This window comes from Taudactylus pleione, unplaced genomic scaffold (genome assembly GCF_031769625.1).
Source record: "Taudactylus pleione unplaced genomic scaffold, aTauple2 ptg000815l, whole genome shotgun sequence".
In the NCBI taxonomy this organism is placed as follows: domain Eukaryota; kingdom Metazoa; phylum Chordata; class Amphibia; order Anura; family Myobatrachidae; genus Taudactylus; species Taudactylus pleione.
This window is the reverse complement of record NW_028285217.1, coordinates 174,406-193,650: the sequence shown is the minus strand read 5'-3', so window position 1 is coordinate 193,650 and position 19,245 is coordinate 174,406.

The following is a 19,245-nucleotide window of genomic DNA, read 5'->3' as shown; positions in this document are numbered from 1 at the left end:
TAGACAAGCAGATAATTGTTGAGATTAATTGATTATGTTATAAATTGTTATATCACGATCTATAGAGTGCACAGGTCTACCTTACTTTATTACGGTAGGGTCAGTGTCTTTCTCTTGCTTGTGATATAGATGTAACCCGATATATGCACAAAAGGGAAACACTGGGGGAATACAATTGCTGGCGAAGAGTGCAAATTACCATTGCCACAACGTTTAAACACCAGCAACGGTAGCCAGTCTCACACCCTTCTCCCGGCCGGCCAAATCACTGATTTGCACAAAAGTGCTCGTTATGCCATTGAGATAGCAAACACTTTTGTGCAAGATAGATTTGGCCATGCAAACAGATTTGCCCTTATTGAATTCCCCCCATTGTCTCTATTCTCCATCCTCTTTTAAGAAAACTCAAAACAAACCATATATTAAAACACACCATATAAACTAGCGCAGTGGTTCCCAAACTCAGTGCTGTAGTACCCTGGGGTGTCTCAGGGCACTTGCAGGGGTGCCACGGATTGGTGGTTCAGAACCAAATCAAATTATTTATGGACAATGTGAAAGGCCAAACTAATGCTGGTGGCTGCCAGTCATAAAATATGTGGACAAACAGAGCACAACCCTGTCCATCACCATAAAACTGAACCTAAAGATGACAGGTAAGCACAATTTACTTCATTTAATATTCTTTTTACAAAATTTCTTAATAAGAAACTTCTGTCTTAGGAGTGCAGTGAAGACAATGGTGATACTCTAGGGTGCCGTGATTCAAGTCTGGAAACCACTGGACTAGCGGCTATAGATAGATACATGGGGTGTAGTTATGAGCCCGCCGGTCTCAATCCCAACAGCATAATTCCAGCAAGGGTTTTAACTAGGGATGTGCGCCGGACCATTTTTGCCGGATTTGGATTTGGTTCTAATTCGTCGTCCGGCTTTGGATTTGGATTTGGATTTGCCAAACTGCGGTGACTGGCTTTGGATTTGGATTTTTTTACAAAAATTGACAAAAAAAGCTAAAATCACATAAATTGGTCTTTTTTTTCTTCCTAGAGTATTATTAACCTCAATAACATTAATTTCCAGTCAATTTAGACCATATCACAGCTTATAATATTGTTTTCGACATTATTGGCCAAAGGTTGCAGTGAGCTGACTGGTTACTAAGCGACAAAGCAGCGGCACAACGACACAGACACCACAGTATAAAGCACATCTATGACACATTGCCACACAGCAGTGGCAGAAATGAAAAGTAGTGCACCCACCCAGTGGGGTACGGCCAGCAGTCACAGTACTTGTTTACAAAGTGGGCTACGGCCCAAGGAGTCACAGTGCACAATCTTATTCGCATTACACCGCACATAGGGCCTGATTCACATTACACCATAAAGTAGTGTCTCTTATTTATGTTACGACACACAGTAGTGCCCCTTTTACACAATGCCCACAGTAGTGACCCTTTTACACAATGCCCACAGTAGGGGTGTCCCTTACACAATGTCCCCCAGCAGTGGTGCCCCCTATGCAGTCCCCTTAGTAGTAGGGTCCACTATGCAGTGCCCCCAGTAGAATGCCCCCCAGTAGTATGCCCCCCATTAGCAGCCCCCCCCAGTAGTATGCCCCCCATTAGCATGCCACCCAGTAGTATGCCCCCCATTAGCAGGCCCCCCCCAGTAGTATGTCCCCCATTAGCATGCCACCCAGTAGTATGCCCCCCAGTAGTATGGCCCCCCCAGTAGTATGGCCCCCCCAGTAGTAGGCTGCCCCAGTAGCAGGCCCCCCCAGTAGTAGGCTGCCCCAGTAGTAGCCCTCCCCTGTAGTATGGGCCCCCCCTGTAGTATGGCCCCCCCTGTAGTAGGCTGCCCCAGTAGCAGGCCCCCCCCCAGTAGTAGTAAGCCCCCCCAGTAGTATGCCCCCCCCAGTAGCAGGCCCCTCAGTAGTATGGTCCCCCCAGTAGCAGACCCCCCCCCCAGTAGTATAGCCCCCCCCCAGTAGCAGGCCCCTCTGTAGTATGGCCCCCCCAGTAGTATAGCCCCCCCCAGTAGCAGACCCCCCCCAGTAGTGCAGACCCCCCCCCAGTAGTATCCCCGGCCCTTGCACAAATAAAAAAATAAAAACTTACCTGTATCCCCGCTCCCGCGCCGTCCGCTCTGTCACACGCTGAGGAGGGAGCCGGAAGACGGAGCTCATGTGTGAGCTCCAGCCGGCTCCCTCCGTGCAGCAGCCAATGAGAGTCTGTGTGACTCTCATTGGCTGCTGTAACAAGCACACAGCTGCCGCTGGCGGCTGTGTGTCTGTGTCTGTGTAGGGCAGAGCGCTATCACTGCGCTCTGCCCTACACGCGAGGAGACCTGATGTCGGATTCTCTAGTGAGAATCCGACATCAGGCGGCCGCCGTTCGGCCCCGAACGGGGATCCGAGTCAGGCGGTGAACACCCGAACAGGGTGGACTCGGATCCCCAATGTTCGGAGCGGTTCGGATTCCACAGAATCCGAACCGCTCATCTCTAGTTTTAACATAGGTGTGGAAATACCAACGCCTATGCCAATCCCAACGCCAGGGACGCCGGACCTATCGTCCTCTCTGCCGGGTAAGTATACACTTAGCCTGGGGATGGGGGGGTTAAGTTTAGATACCCCCGGGGGGACTTAGGGTTAGGGAACCCCCGGCCCCTTGTGGTAGGGTCTCGTGGCCACAAGCCCCGGAGAGCTTTCGGCTCAAACAGAGCCGAAAGCTCTCCCACTGACATCACTTGTAATGTCAGTGGGACCGCCCCCAAACAGTAGGCGTTCTCATGGGAACGCCTCCGTCTGGGCAGCCACCCCCCGGCCCGCCCACCAAAGGAGGTGTGCTGTCACTCAACATCGACAGCACGCCCCCTTTGGTGCGAGACCCAGAGTGACGGATTGCCCGTCGCTATCCGGGTCTCGTGCATGCGCACGACGGAGCCAGCTCCATCGTGCGCATGCGCTCTGGGCCACCATCGACCCGACTCAGCGCTTGCGACCGGATCTGAATCAGGCCCTAAGTCCTGTAGTCTGGGGAGCACCTAGCATTGTCATGGGCATATATGTACATATTAGACTTCTTATGCACTGGATAGTGTATTATTATAATACAGCAATAACAATTAACCCTGTAGGCGGTCTATAGCAGTGCACCCCTAACAGTGCATGTTTTCCAGATCTCCTAGTTGGTGCACAGGTGTATTTATTACTGGCTGACACGTGTTAAAAAATCCACAGGTGGTGCTAATTATTTAATTTGTGATACTGAGAAGAACATGCAGCACTAGTAAAATTCCATTATATTACTATTCCTGTTTCGGTCATGGTGTGGGTTGGGGAGGCAGGTTTCCAGGCAACCGGAACCAACCCCCCCGCCTATGACTCTGTTATATGTGTACCCTGTTACAGAATACTTTTCTGTTTCTTGGCTACTGTATAGTGATAAGGTCCCCCCCTGGGATTGACAGGTTTCTCTGTGATTCTGGAAGCCCTTTTCAGTAACCATGTTGCATTCCCTGCTAGATTGGAAGCTCTTTCAGCAAGACTGACATCTCTGCTAAGCATTCTCTGTCATCGCCTGTGGTCTCACTGACTTCATGGCTTTGCACTTCATGGCACTGATTTCCACATCACTCACTCTCCCAGAGACTTCTCTGTCTGGTAGGCTTACAGTAAGCTGGGTACACACCATACTTGCCAACTCTCCTTCATTGTCAGGGAGACTCCCTGACATAGTACCAGTCTCCCTGATTGCACCTTACACCCATTATGAAGCTGTTATATTTAAAAAAAAACAGAGATATATACATTCAAATGGGATCATTAGTGTAATTTCTCTGCATTGGTTATAACTTATAAGGCACAATGATCCCTATGGCTACATGCATTTTTTGAGAATTATCAGTGTGTTTTCATCAACAAATAGATCTTACTATCTGCTTTTGGGCTCATTTACATTTGGATGTAAGTCAATTATATGAAACACCTCTCAGATGTAGTACAGTCCACTTTACCGCCGCGCTCATAGGTGTTGCTTTCACAATCTCCCTGAAATGCGTTTTCAAAAGTAGGCAAGTACGGTACATACTATACGAGAGGTTTGTAGCTTGTGGGTATGATAAGGACAAAGTAAGCGGAACTGTTGAAGCAATAAAAGAACTGGAACGCAAAGATTTATTTAATGTACCACATAATAGCTCCAAATCTAATGAAAAGTATCAGTGGGCATTTATCACACAATATACCAGTCAACACAGAGATGTTGAGAAAATTTTAAAGAAGCATTGGGGCCTTTTAAAAAGAGATCCGGTAATAGGATCATTGGTACCAGAGAAACCAAGCTATATTTACAGGAAGGCACCCAGTTTGAAATCTAGTCAGTAGTATGTTGGTTGGCAAGAACAATAATTTTTCCACTGTTGTATCAAAAGGTTTTTTTAGATGTGGAGGTTGTCAAGCGTGTAAATTAATTAAAAGTGAAGGGAGAAGTAAAATTGAAAATGTAGAAATAAACAGAGTGAATGTCCCAATCAAAGATTTCATTACTTGTAACAGTAATAATGTCATCTATGCTGTGAAATGTGTCTGTAACATGGTTTACATAGGACGAACCACAAGACCTTTAAAAGAACGTATTGGGGAACATCTCTGGGACATTAAAAAAGGTCTTGATACCCATTCCCTGGCATCACGTTAAGGAGATGCATAATTGTTCACATACTAAAATAGTGGGCTTTTATGGGCTTAAAGTCGTCAAACCCAATAGGAGATGCGCAGACATTACTTCCGTTAGCTAGAACGGAAATGAACTTTATATATACATACAAGACTCTAATTCCAAGGGGGCTCAACAAGGACTTTGAGTTAAAATGGTTTCTTTGATTCGAGCTGGTCCTTAATATCTGTTTCTTTAGCCCTAGATTGTCTTATGACCACTGGATTATGGACATCTTGTTGTATGTTTTACATGAACTGCCTGCTCAGAGGAATTTACCCTAAGGAATAAACAACTCAGTTACAGATTTAAAGAAAGTGGAAGGAGACTTGAAAACTCTTCCTACATCATATAGGGAAGAATCAATTGTTGAAGATAATTATTGTCAATTATTTTAATTTTTCTCTCTCCCTTATTATAATTTTTCAGTTTTCCTTTTTAATGTTTATAATTGATTATTATATGTTGATTTATTGTATTGATTTTGGTAGGGTCGTTGTTATGTTTTTTTACTTATTAAGGTTACTATGGTTACTGCATCGATCTCCGACGGATGACATGGGTGTGTCATTTCCGGCGGTGAATATGACTCGATGAGCGGTGGGGTGGATGCGCATGACAGTGACGTCATTGCGTTCCACCACACTAGGTTACTGGAAGTAGGTTCGATGTGAGAGTCACGCTGACAGGAGACCTGATATGCCGGATACTACACCCGCGTCTGTTGACGGATACGGGTATGTCATTTCCGGTTATGGACGCATGGCCGGATGTGGAGGCAATCTCCAGATCGGTTTTTGGCTGATCCATCACACTGGAGGTGATTGAAGTTTCTTTGGCCCAATCAATCTTCCGATATCGGGCGGGAACTCCCCCTCTTATGGGAGATGATTGGTGACCATCGGTATAAATATGCTGGAATCATGCACTTTATCCCATGTCTTGACAAAGGCTCCCAAGGAGAGCTGAAACGTGTTGACAGATTGAGAAGGTGTATGATTTTTTTGGAATCCGGAGGTATGTCATTTTTTTACTCGTTGCTGGATTTTTTCATCTATTCCAGTTAGCTATTTAGACTACCTCTGGCTAGTTATTTTTTTACTATTTTTAACTTTTTGTATTTTTCATTTCATGTTTTTTTATGTATTGCTACAATTGATTTTTTACTGTACCATCGGAATATCTGTGTGAATAAATTTTTTTACTGGAACTTAATATTTCTGGAAGCATTAATCGATTTGTGATGATGTTTTGAGAACAAAGGGGAAAAGAAAGATACCTTGATGTGCAGTTAAAACTCCATGAGAATTGTGAGTTCGGTACGCACTGAGCTATTATAAAAGATACATTTATGTGATCTCTCCCAACTTCCTTTGATGTGAGTGAATGGTACGCGGCACTTTCCTTCTACTACACATATCACGGTTGTGAACGTTTAAAGATACCTTTATGGGAGACACTCATATATATTCTATGTGAGTTGGGTACGCACTATCTGAAGCACACACGAATATTATAAGGAACAATTATTTATTGTTTTTGAAAGTACCCCCCAATGACCCCCTATTCATCTCTCCTTACATATACACTATATGGAGAGAATCTACGGTGGTGATCCTTGAGGAGGAATTGTATGCAAAGAACTTCAAGCAATATAAGGATTGTCCCAGTTCATCATGCATATTTAAGTATTTTTTATTATTAGCGCCTGTTGGTATCTCCTGTGTTACCTTTTTAACTGTACATGTATTTATGTATGTGGTGATTTCCATTTAACTTGGGAGATTATTTTAGGCTGCTGTTGCGCATTTACAGTGTAACCCACCACGATTTTCCATTTTGATTTAGATTGATGAAGGGCTCAAAAAGACTAGTAATATAAGCAAAGGATAAACCTCTTGGTAAAAGTGGAGGATGTTCTTTACTTTTTAATAATTTTACATAAATAAAATGAAAGATGATTTTGATATTATTAACCTTGTTAGCAGGGCCGATGCTTCTATTAGGCAGCTGCCTAAGGGCACCGGCCACTGGGGGGGGCGACGCTGAGACCACAAGAAAAAAAGAATGGCATAATTCACAGTTGAGTGGCATATAATGAATTTGTGGCACAGCTGTGTGGCATATTATGAAATTGCAGCAGTGTTATGTGGTACATTATGATTTTGGCACTCTGCTGTGTGGCATATACAGTCAGGTATGTGGCATACTGCAAAAGCAACCAAAGAGTTTTTTAAGGCTAAAAAGTGGAATGTTATGCAATGGCCAAGTCAATCCCTTGACCTGAATCCGATTGAGCATGCATTTCACTTGATGAAGACAAAACTGAAGGGAAAATGCCCCAAGAACAAGTAGGAACTGAAGACATTTGCAGTAGAGGCCCGGCAGAGCATCACCAGGGATGAAACCCAGCGTCTGGTGATGTCTATGCGTTCCAGACTTCAGGCTGTAATTGCCTGCAAAGGATTTGCAACAAAGTATTAAAAAGTGAAAGTTAGATTTAGGATTGTTTAGTTTGTCCCATTACTTTTGGCCCCTTAAAAAGTGGGAGGCACATATAGAAACCGTTGTAATTCCTACACCGTTCACCTGATTTGGATGTAATTACCCTCAAATTAAATCTGAAAGTCTGCAGTTAAAGCACATCTTGTTTGTTTCATTTCAAAGCCATTGTGGTGGTGAATAGAGGCCAAAATATGAAAATTCTGTCAATGTCCCAATATTTATGCACCTGACTGTATATTATGAATTTGGGACACTGCTGTGTGGCATATTCTATATAGAATATTATGAATTTGGGACACTGCTGTGTGGCATATATAAACTGGGGAGACTGATGCATGGCATATCATGAAATGGAGGGAGCATGGGCAGTTGGTGAAATATTGTCTAGGGTGCCCGGAAACCTTGCACCGGCCCTGCTTGTTAGTACCTAATCAACCCTTAGGCTGCATCCTAGAGCACCAGGACTTGGGGGTAGGGGGGCACCATGCATTTGGAAATGGGGAATGAAATAACAACCAAATTCATTCCATGTTGGGGGCCGCAGAGCTTAAATAAAAGATGCTTGTTATACAGCTGTCCCAAGGTGATATTGAGGAACGTTCTTAAAGTGACTACCAGATGGCTGTGCTGTTGTGACCACGTAACTTACTAAGGAAACCTTTACTTTATGTACATTGTGTTACAGCGCCATCTGTGTAGCCTGAAGAGCTGCATGGGATAATCTTTAGAGAGATCCTCACATTCCCAAGAAGGCAAAATCTACTTTACACTCCATAGACATCATTAGATCATTAACTGCCAAGATCAAACATCTGTGTAAACTTCATTACCTGCCCATGCGCAGTATGACTGATTTCCTGAGCGTACATACGCACTATAGGGGTGATTCAGCACTGGACGGAATTGCAAAGCCACACACAAGCAGCTTTGAAATTCTGACCCCCCCCCCCCAAACAGCGCCCCTTGCCCTGCGGTGCCGCGCCATGGCAAAGGTCGCACTATCCTAGTTATGGCCCTGCATTGATTGACCCAATACAACTTTAGAATATAGTTTGATTGATAAATACATTTCATCAGAGCAGATAGAGTCTTTGGGTTGAACATAGCTATAAGTCTGTTTTCTGGCCAGAATGAACACATGAATTAATGAAAACATTATGTTTCCATTCTCTAATCCTATTGGAATAATACTGTAGTCAGCCTATTCTTTTGCAAATCTTCAATTTTTTTTTTCTTTCAGTATTTCTCATATCCAATGTTGGTTTGCTGCTTTGTCGTATGTAAAAAAAAAAGACCATATACTATTATCTTTAAACAGTTTAAAATTCAAACTCCGAATGTGATTTTTAACAAACAGTTCATGTGTTGTGTTCTGTGTATGCAAGAAAAGCGTTGTCGTATGCATCTTGGGCACTTCTCATTTATGGCTGAATGGTGGTCAGTGGGTGGCAATAGGGCGTACGCATGGGGGGGGTGTAGGTTGCAGGCTGTTCAGAACGTATGAAGAGACCCGTCCTTTTTCAATTGGATCTCCTGCTCGAAGGATAAAGCAAGCGCAAATGCAGATAATAGTGATGACGGCTGCTGTCACAAACGCACAGCTGGGGTCGCATAGATGCAGCCGACTCAGGGTATTGGCGGATGTTACCTTAGTGTCTTGTTATTATTATTTTTTCCTTCTCAGTATTAAAATATGTAATAACAGTTATACATATATGTGCCACACACAGTATGGTATTACAAGCATTTTTTTTAAAACTAATGTCGTTTATTTCATGATTCGCTGGTAGTAGTCTACTGTTGTTTACAATGTCACTAGGACCTGTGGGGGGTAATGCTACTTCCCACACTACAATTTTTCTTAGCCTGTGCTTGGGGGCAATGGAAGCAGAGATGGCTCTTCCTCTGCACATAGCTATTAGCAAATTGATTCTTCTTTTATAAGCAAAAAAAAAAACATTCTGAGGGAATGGCAAAAAAAAATAAAAAAAATCAACTAATGTGGTTTATCTGATGTAGACACATAGTAAAAAAAAAAAACTCTTGTTCAGAGTAGTTCCACTATTTTCACCTTTGGGACAGGTCTGGCGAGAGAACAACAAATGTTTTATTTATGTAAAGGAGATGTTGCTAGAAGACAGGGCTTGGGTCACCAATAGCTGCTGTGTGCACTGATGCAAGAGGGAAAATGCCCCATATGTGTGTGAACTGCTCTGCTATACTGCCCCTTTGTGTTTTACTTACATGTTATAGAAACATCCCCGTGGCTGGATTTGGATGCGGGGTATGTTAATGAGTTTTATACAACTGAATTAGTTGTAGTTGACGGACTGTTGCAGCAACAGTAAGTTTTGGCAAAATTGCCTATGTAACCTCATTTCACTCCAACAGTACATAACTTGTAGCGGCTCAAATAACTATATAAATAGAAGGAAATCGTTCACATGGTGTGCTCTGATTAGCAGAACTGAATTCCAGATACTATTAATACAACTTTAAACAACACTGTTAGAATGTTAATCCTCAAAACCCCAGTCCCAGCAGCCAACAGAACATACGTACTATTGACTTGTCCTTCCTCTTACTAAAATACACTATTTTCAACTCAAAACAGGAAACAGCAACACATTTACCACTGGCAAAATATTAATCTCTTCACATTCTAAGCTGTAGTGGTTTAACAAATTGCATCACGCTGTTAAAAAAGTGTTATTTAGGGGTAATCACACAATTGATTTAAGAAACAGTGATAAATATGTAAAAAAAGCACAATAGATTTGGACTTCACCTGCAACATCAGCAGTCAACTACACAAAATAAAGACACAAAATACAACATCAGTGGATGGGTTTAAATCCAGCCAGGCTTGTAGAGAGAGCTGCAGGATACAGGCACTGAAGGGGGCACGGCCAAATATGGGAGGTGTGACCACCCCCTCTCCAGCACGACGCTAGGAAACTTTGCCTAGAATGACGCTTGGAAGCTATTCCGCATGCTGCAAAGGGGGAGAGTAGTCCCCCTCAGCAGCTGGCCTGGGCCCCAAGGACGTGCATAGCCTCCCCTGTCATACTCCTGAGATTTGATGTAAAAATGATTAGAATAATACAAAGAAGATACTTATAACTTATAAACATCTTCTTTGTTTATTGTAATCATTTTCATAGTTAACACTCACCAGCTTTGTGGAGCTCCCTGGGAACTGTAGGGAGACGAGAGATGAGGCAGCAACAGCTCAGCCTCGCTTCTGTATAGTCAGACACTGCTTGCAGAGCTGGGCGTGGGGCCACACCACGGGCAGTAGGCTGCACAGAAAGTGAGCTAATAGAGGCATGCCTCAGAGTATGGGGTCGTGCCTTGAGCACTGAAGGACACCTTGGATGTGTCATGTGGCAAGGAAGTGCACTATAGTGTTTAGAGATTGGAGCTGAGTCATCATCAGCAAAAGAAAACACAGTGATACAGGTAGGAGAATCAATGGACACTGAAGCTTATTGTAGTGAGGGGAGAGTTACAGTGAGTAGGGGGTGAGACAGGCTCCCAGCACTCAGACCCATCTCCATGTGTGCCTCCCCAGCCATTGACCTCACCGCAAGTCACTGCTGAGCCCCCCCAACAGACAGGGGTAATTAGTAACCATGAGCATATATAGATTTAACATTTAACCAAGTCTGCATTTTGCATAGTGGTTACTAATTCCGTTGTGATCACCAGGATGCATTCTGTATTGTCACTGTGATACATTTCTGTGGGGTGTGGTATATTTTGTCGACATTCATAATGTTGACATGCGATTGTTGACATGGTTGTAGTGTTGACAAAACATCCCTTGTGGTCTAGAGAAGGTTTTCTGGTACACCAAGTCTGGTTGCTCCAGCGGTGTCTTACTGGTCTGTCAGTGACTTCCTGGTGACTTCCAACAGATCCGGCGGTACGTATGACTAACCCAAACTCCTAACCCTCTCCCTAGTGCCTAGCCTTAACCCTCAGCCACCAGTCCATGCAGATTGTCGGCATTTCACATGTCATCATTCTACAGTTATTGACATAACTGTCGACTGAGTCTGTTTTTGTTGTGGACCCGGGGTGGTAACAGGAGTAAACACCTGAACAGGCTTAAACTGAAAAGTAGGTTGTTTAATGTGAATGTTGGTAGACATAAACAATAAGATAACTAAAGTCCAGTAATAACAAATTAATAACTGTAGCAGGAAGAAACTGTAATGAGTGGGAATAAATAAATGTCCAGCACGGTGACAGAGATGTATAAGGTGAAACCAGATAGACTGTAAAGGTGAAATAGAAATCCGGGTATGCAGAGTAATGGCTTGAGAGGGATATCCGGAAATGCTGTGATGGTGGCTGAAGGAAGAATCCGGAAATGCTGTGATAATGGCTGAAGGGAGACAAGGAGCTATGGCAAGCACCGAAGCCCAGGTCTCAGGTTCAGGAGCACAGGAACTCTCTCACAACTGACGCTGTGAAACACATTGCACTGGCAACTACAGGGCACTCCAAACACCCTTAAGTACCCAGCAACAGAACGTGATAGGCCAGAGAGAGCAGGTGACCCACAGATGATTGGCCTGCTATGTCACATGGCCAAAGACAACATGGTGGCGCCCAGACAGCCGTGACGCGGAGACGCCGCTAGTCTTACCCCTGTCAGGATGGCCCAAAACTAGCAGACCTCTGTGTACACGCAATGCCAATCTCCACACACCAGCTCCCCTGCCAGAAGAACCACGCCACAGAGCCCTCACCAGTAAGGACCGCAAACCTCCACGCCGCGAAACCTGGGTCGTGACATCAACATTAGGAGTACATACCGTTCTGTGTACTGAATGACAGTCACTTGCATGCTGTCTATATTGCGTGACGGCCACTGGGATGCTGTGTGTATTATACTGTATGGCAGTCACTGGATGCTTTATCTGTTGGTCATTGGGATTCTCTCTGTAGTGTATGTCAGTCACTAGAATGCTCTCTGCATTAAGCAATATATTTTGTGACAAAGTACAACAAATAATGTTTTGATGCTGTCTCATTATCATTTTATATAGAAGAACCAGCAACTGCACAAAACAGTCCAGAAACTGCCAGTAAAGAGCAACTTACACTACCCAGTCCTTCCTCTCTCCATCAACCATGTCTTTGGTATAAAAGTGGTAAGCACGCCCATATTGGATACACATTTCCTTCTATGTAATTTAATGGATTACTCACAACTGGAGTATTTTGGATAACAGGCACCATCATCCTCCTGGATTATGATTAAATGGATCCTTGACAGAAAATAGGTTCCTCATCCAAAAAAGACTTCACCTCCTCAAATGGCACACAATTCTGGAGAGTGAGATTATGGAAAGTGGCACTAACAGCTATTACGTTGCACATAATGTTCTGCACATATCGTACATGAGGGCTCCTCCAGATCGCTCAAGGCACTCAAAACGTGCTGTCAGTACAACAAAGGTTCCTCTATAACTGACCGGTTGGAGGCATTGGCTGAATTGTATGCGATTTATTTGGCTTGGTGTAATAGAGGAGCAAGCAGCCTCTCCTGTAGATGGTAAGCACTGAAGAAGAACGAACCCATTTTTAGGCATATCACCAATATGTGGGTAGATCTTATCATAAGTAGCTCATTTGGGCATCTCTCTAATATTTGCCTGTTGTAAGCGTCACGATTCAAACAATGGGCCTGATTCAGACCCACTCGCGAGCGGCTGTCCGTTCGCAAGTGGGTCGATGTTATGGACTGAGCATGCGCACGACGGAGGGAGCTCCGTCGTGCGCATGCGCCATACGCGACGAGCGAAGGAAAGTCCTTCGCTCGTTGTGTCCGATCAAAGGGGGCGTGCTATCAATGTTGATTGACAGCACGCCCCCTTTGGTGGGCGTGCCGGGGGCGTGCCTCCCTGACGGGGGCGTTCCCACGGGAACGCCTCCCGTCAAAAGCCGGCCCACTGACATCACTAGTGATGTCAGTGGGAGTGATTTTGGCTCTGATAGAGCCAAAATTACTCCGGAGCTTGCGGTTGAAAACCTCAACCGCAGGCTCCGGCTCGCAATTTCGATGGTCGCGATGGTCACGACCATCGCGGCCATCACAATGCACGCTCGTATAGCCTGTGGGTGGTGACCCACAGCTATACGAGCATCCAGGAGGACGCTCCATTTTCATGGAGCCCGGCCCTCATTCAGAGCGTGCGCTCTGCTCAGAGCGTACGGCTCTGAATGAGGGCCAATGTCTTGTTTTTTTTTTAAACATGAAGTAATATGTGCCAGTTTTTCTATATATCTGTATTTAGGAGATTCCAGCTCTTGAATTGTTTTGCTAGCTAAGCAGAATATTTCAACAAAGTAAAATAATTACCTAATAGTCATGCCTGATCACTGATCCTCTTTGATAATATTTCCCATATCCCCAATTGCCTCTTTATGAAATAGTCATGGGTATTCCAAAGCAGACTATGGATAAGGAGAGATGCATTACATAATCCTGAACATAATTGAAATAGAAATGTTTCCTATTGCAATACATATAATGCGATTCAATGAGCCATGATTCCGATGGAAACTTGCAGGCTAATACATTGTGGGTTATTCAGGCAGGGAAAACTGGTTTTATTTTATACCCCATAGACGTATGACAAATAAAAAAAGAGAGATTTCCATAAAGTAATGTCCCGGAAATACAGATTTGTCCTCACACATCTTTGGCTACAGTCGCGCCAAATAGCCCCTCTCGGTGCACCAGGTCCCGTGAGACTCTGCTAACGCATTATTGCAGATGATGAGGCAGTCACTGTGGGTGCATTCAGTAGATATTTTATGTGATCATTCACATTAGTCCCTGTAGTGGCATCCCTGCCCACGGTGACACCTGGTGCGGGGAGGGTTGTACTGCGCACGGCAAAGCTGCGCCCTGGGAAAAGGGGGCGTGACCTCACGGGTAGGGGGCGGTTGTCACTGCGGGGGTCGGACTGCCCCCGGGGACCACTCTGTGTGCAGTGCCAGCTCCCTCACCATGTCAGGAGCCGAGTGCTGCACGTAATGCTACAGTGCAGCACCCGGCTCCTGTCACTGAGGAGGAGTCTGCACTTTGGTGTCACCTCTCGGCGGGTGACACACGAATGCAGCCCGCACCCACCTTGTGACGCCACCGAGTGCCTGCTTATTGGAGCTTACAGTCTAAATTCCCTGTCTCACACACACACATATTACGGTCCATTTTGGTTAGAAGCCAATCAGTGTAGTAACTATAAATTTTGCGCCCCCCCAGCCAAAAAAGTTTCTGCGCCCCATAGCACCCCAAGTCGTTACTGAGCCCTGCATACATCCCCATCAATACTCGCCCCTAATATGAGAACCCCATATACCTCCGCCGCACCTCACCTCTTATTTAGCAGTGCGCACCTCACTGTCAGTGTCTTTTTCCCGTGTGCTCGGCTGGCTCCTCTCTCCCACTCTCCGTGCGTGTCATGTGCACACAGTGCAGGAGAGGAGGAGACTCTAGAGTGGTGGGCTGGTGCCGGCTCCCGGCAGCTTCTGTCCAATCAATGTGCGCTGACAGCATGCCGGAGTTTGGCAGTGCCAGCAAGCAAAATGCCCTCTGCTGCTCTGTTCCATTATACATAACATACCCGTTGGCTGCCGTTCACTATAGGTGAAGGGGAGCGTCAGCGCTCCCAAGTCACCGCGGGGTCTGTTGGAACTATTGCTACGCCAATTAATCTTATAGTATTTTTTGGGGTCTTTGTGGGAGGAAAAAAGTGCTCCCATAAGAAATCCATAGAAATGTGGAGAGAATGTACAAACTCCACACAGATAGGGCCTTGGTGGCAAGCGGAGCAAAAACCCAAGTGCTGTGAGTCTGCAAATGCAATACGATCCATTGTACTGTAAAATAAATTAATGACTGGTCTTCAATGCTTATCATGCACATTTTTTCGAATGCTAATTTGGATGTTATTTATGTGTTTGTTAGCTTAACCCCAAATTTGGTCCAAAAATTTGTTTGGGTCAAAGATTTCAGATTAATGAAAATGTCTAAGTTGCTGCAGGTACTGTATGGTTTAGTATGTTTGCACCTTCTGATGTGGTCCTCTTACCATTTCTACAAGCAGCCCCAGAGCTTCAAGCATTGCTGGTGTGCGGAGTGTGGCACATTACACAATTCACGACACATTACCCTCTGCGCCTCCATCCTTGACCACCCTGGTTCTGCCGGAGATCAACTTGAAAAAGTAGGTAAGTATGCATTACTTTTGAGGGGGCTCTTCTTATTGCAACCACTTTTAGAGCTGAATAGCTAAGCAGTCACCATGAAAATGGTGACAGTTAGTCAAAACACTATGCCATGTTGGTACTAGAGTTATCCTCTATTCTTAAGATCTAACTTCCAGTAGCAGAGATTCACAGAGATATCGCAACAAGTAGAAAGCAACCAAAGGCAAGTAAACATTTCACCTGTATAAATGGCTTCAGGGTCATGACTTGATTTGTGCGGTAGGCAGTAGATAAGCAGACAGATAACAACTCCAATAGGAGGAGATTAGATACAGTTTAGAAAGCTCAACAGGTTAGATACATACATTATAAAGAGCCCAAAAGGTGTCCAGCAAGAACAGGGTTAACACAGCGGGGTCAAAAGGAATTAGGTATTCACAATATAGGCACTGACAACAAGCAGGTCTTGTAATAATCCGGATCTGGCAACAGGGACAGTATTCACAATAGTGGGCACAAGGCCTGATCCAGAGATTGAGGCTAAGCAATTGCAACTGAGATCACTCACGGATCACAATGGTTAAAAATATGCTAATGTCTTCCAAAGCTTACCCGAGCATAGGGACACCCACTGCTGCCTTTTCATATGCACCCGACAACATACTACAGCGTAAACATCAACGCACATCGGGCAGCCACGCAGCCTCTACGTTAGTCTGACCTGTCTAAAACACGGCATCTCTCCTGACACATTGAGAGCTCTCATACTCAGAAGGAGATTGCACTGGCTAATTTATGCACCATGGAATTTAAAAGGACAGACATGTCTGCGTTTTCGAAACCACCCCCAACCCCACGTTACCTCCACCATTCGCTGACTACCTGTTACACAGCTTGCAAGTGAATCCTCTGGGTGAAAGTAATGCAAATGCAATCGCTGCGTGTGTGCACTGCATCTTCTGCACATTCGTGATGGCTACAAATTGCTCAATCTCCATAAATATTGTCATTGCGTAAATCTCGGAATCAGGCCTCAGTCAATAAACAAGTCTTATAACAAGTATTCCCAATCATGGCACAGGCAAAGAAGCAGGGCTTGTAACAATCCTGTTCTGGCAACAGGTACTCACAATTGTGGGCACAGGCAATAGACTGGTTTTCTAACAATCCGATACTGGCAACAGTTGTTCACTAAGAGCATTACAGTGACTAAAATAGAGAAGTCTTATGAGCACTTTAATCATGGAGTGGTTTTTAAAATACTGGCAGCAATGTTTGGGCACGTGCCCAAAGTGCACAATAATTTTTTTTTATAGAAATTCAAACTTCTATTTCATCAGACCCTGGGGGTGGTTTATCAAATCTTGGAGAGAGATAAAGTACCAACCATTCAGCTTCTGTCATTTTACAGGTTGTGTCAGAAAAATGACAGCTAGAAGCTGATTGGCTGCTACATGCTCCTTCCTCCATGCCCACCCCATCTGTGTCACACCTGTTTGTCTGCCCCTCCCCTTTAGCATGTAAGCTCTCATGAGCAGGGCCCTCTGCCCTCTTGTGTTTCTCTTTACTTATACTTTCACCTAGTCCTTACTCCCCACTAGGGCACACTTGGTTGCTTTCGCCCAGCTACTTATTTGAGGGTTATGATCGATAATGCAGCAATGTATAGTATTGTACGTCACTAGTTTCTTGTTCACTTATTTGTTTATGTGCTAAGTAAGGAACTGCGGAACACTTGTGGCGCCATATAAACAAAAGATAATAATAATAATAATAATAATAATAATAATAAAAGCACTGCAAACAAGGTACATTACAAGAGCTAGGGACCAAGGGGTCTGCAGGAAGACTAATCACCTAGCACCTGTTGTTAGGTTAAGTCTGTTTAAATAGCTTGAAGACATTTCACGCTGGTCCGGGCAGCACCTATGGCGCAGGTGCCCGACCTTTTCTTTCTTACATTCCACCTGCCGGAAGAATTGGTACTTCTGCGCGACACCTGCTCTCCTGCCTCAGCATACCTCCACTGGCAGTATAGACATGGTCACAGTAGCCAGGGACAGCAGCCTGCTCGCTGAGAGTAAGCTGCCAATGCTGACATATTAGTGGTATATCAAAGAGCCCTTAGGCCAGTGGTTCCCAAACTGTGAACCGCGGCACCCTAGAGTGCCTCAGGACACTTGCAGGGGTGCCTCAGGTTGGTGGTCCAGCACCAAATAAAATTTTTTTATGGTCAATGTAATGTAAATATGTGAACAAACAGAAGTGCAAACAGGCACACCACCATATAGCTGACCCTAAGAATGACAGGTCAGCACAATTTACTTCACTTTACTACTTCACTACATTTGTTTCTACATTTCTCAAAAAAGACTATTGGCTGTGAAAACAATACTGATACTTTAGGGCGCCGTGATTCAAAAACATTTGGGAACCACTGCCTTAAGCCCTAGTGTGCAATTTGAACCAGCAAACCACTTCTGAATATAGCGTGGGAGACTCCATATATGATTTTTGAACATGCAAAGGGATGGTCCAGCCATTGCTACCATGGGGAGGAGAAAGACTACCCTCTAGGTGACAAGTATTATGTATGTGCCAGGGGACAAACAGTACATAAACATTACATTAACAGAAGCAGTGCAAACAAAGAAAATGCAAAAGGCTTTCAGTACGAAGCATTGCAAAACATGGGATACAAACTGTATAACTACTGCTGCAAAGGGATGGCCATCAGTGGGCTGCCCATTGATGTTCACCATCAATGGTTCCATTGGTGATTACCGTCGATGACACAAAACCATCTATAGTGAACCATACTTATATCTCGATATTACTGGCATTGTAAAGCAGGGGGCGGAGCTACGATGACGTGATTCAGAGCAAACAACATCATCACCCCCCCGCGTGTACCGCCCACTTTCAAGTGTGGGCGCGGGGTGCCAGTGTCCATTCTGGGGGACTTGCCTACTCTTGTGGGGTGCCGGGAGCGGCGCCCAATTTTCGAAAGGCTCCCGGCAGTCCCGGGAGAGTAGGCAAGTATGTGGTGAACCATCGATGATTTGCACCCCTCGTTGTCCACTGCTGCTGGGGGGCTCGGTGCGGGCTAATCAATTTCAGGGGCGGGATTCCGTGATGCCACAATTTGGCTCACCACCTTAGCATGCTCTTCCCTGTGCCAAAAATGCATGTTTTTGATGTGATGTGATTTGAAAGTCTTTAAAACATGTTCGGTGGAATGGAGCCCTGCTGAACACATCAACTGCAACAAAGCTTCATGTGTGGTTTTATGTGCAGTGAATGGACTGAGGTGACCATGTGCACAGGGTATCAGGGGTACAATAAATATTACAGTGGGAGGATACTTAATACCGCTAAAAATATCTCCGTGCACAGCTGGGATTCTGAGAGGGTAGGCTTGGCTTGGTGACATAGAAAAGAATAGCTACGGTAAATGTGAATTTTTCTGTTCCCTTCTTAACTTTATTGCAGCTGGTCACAATCATTGCCAACAGAATCCAAATGACATCAAGCCACATAATTTATAAGGAGCCCCTTCCATTGAATGTTTTCCATTTCAAACTCAAACATTAACACACATATCAGCCAACACTGTGTCCCTTGACGTCTTATACAGCTATCTCTGACAAGGCACAAAGCACAACATAGAAAATAAACACTGAGTACTCACACTAATCATCTGGATGAACAAATGGGAAAATGCTAGAGAAGAAAAGGCCTCGTTACAGGAAAACAGCAATGATGAGCCATCTGACATACTGATA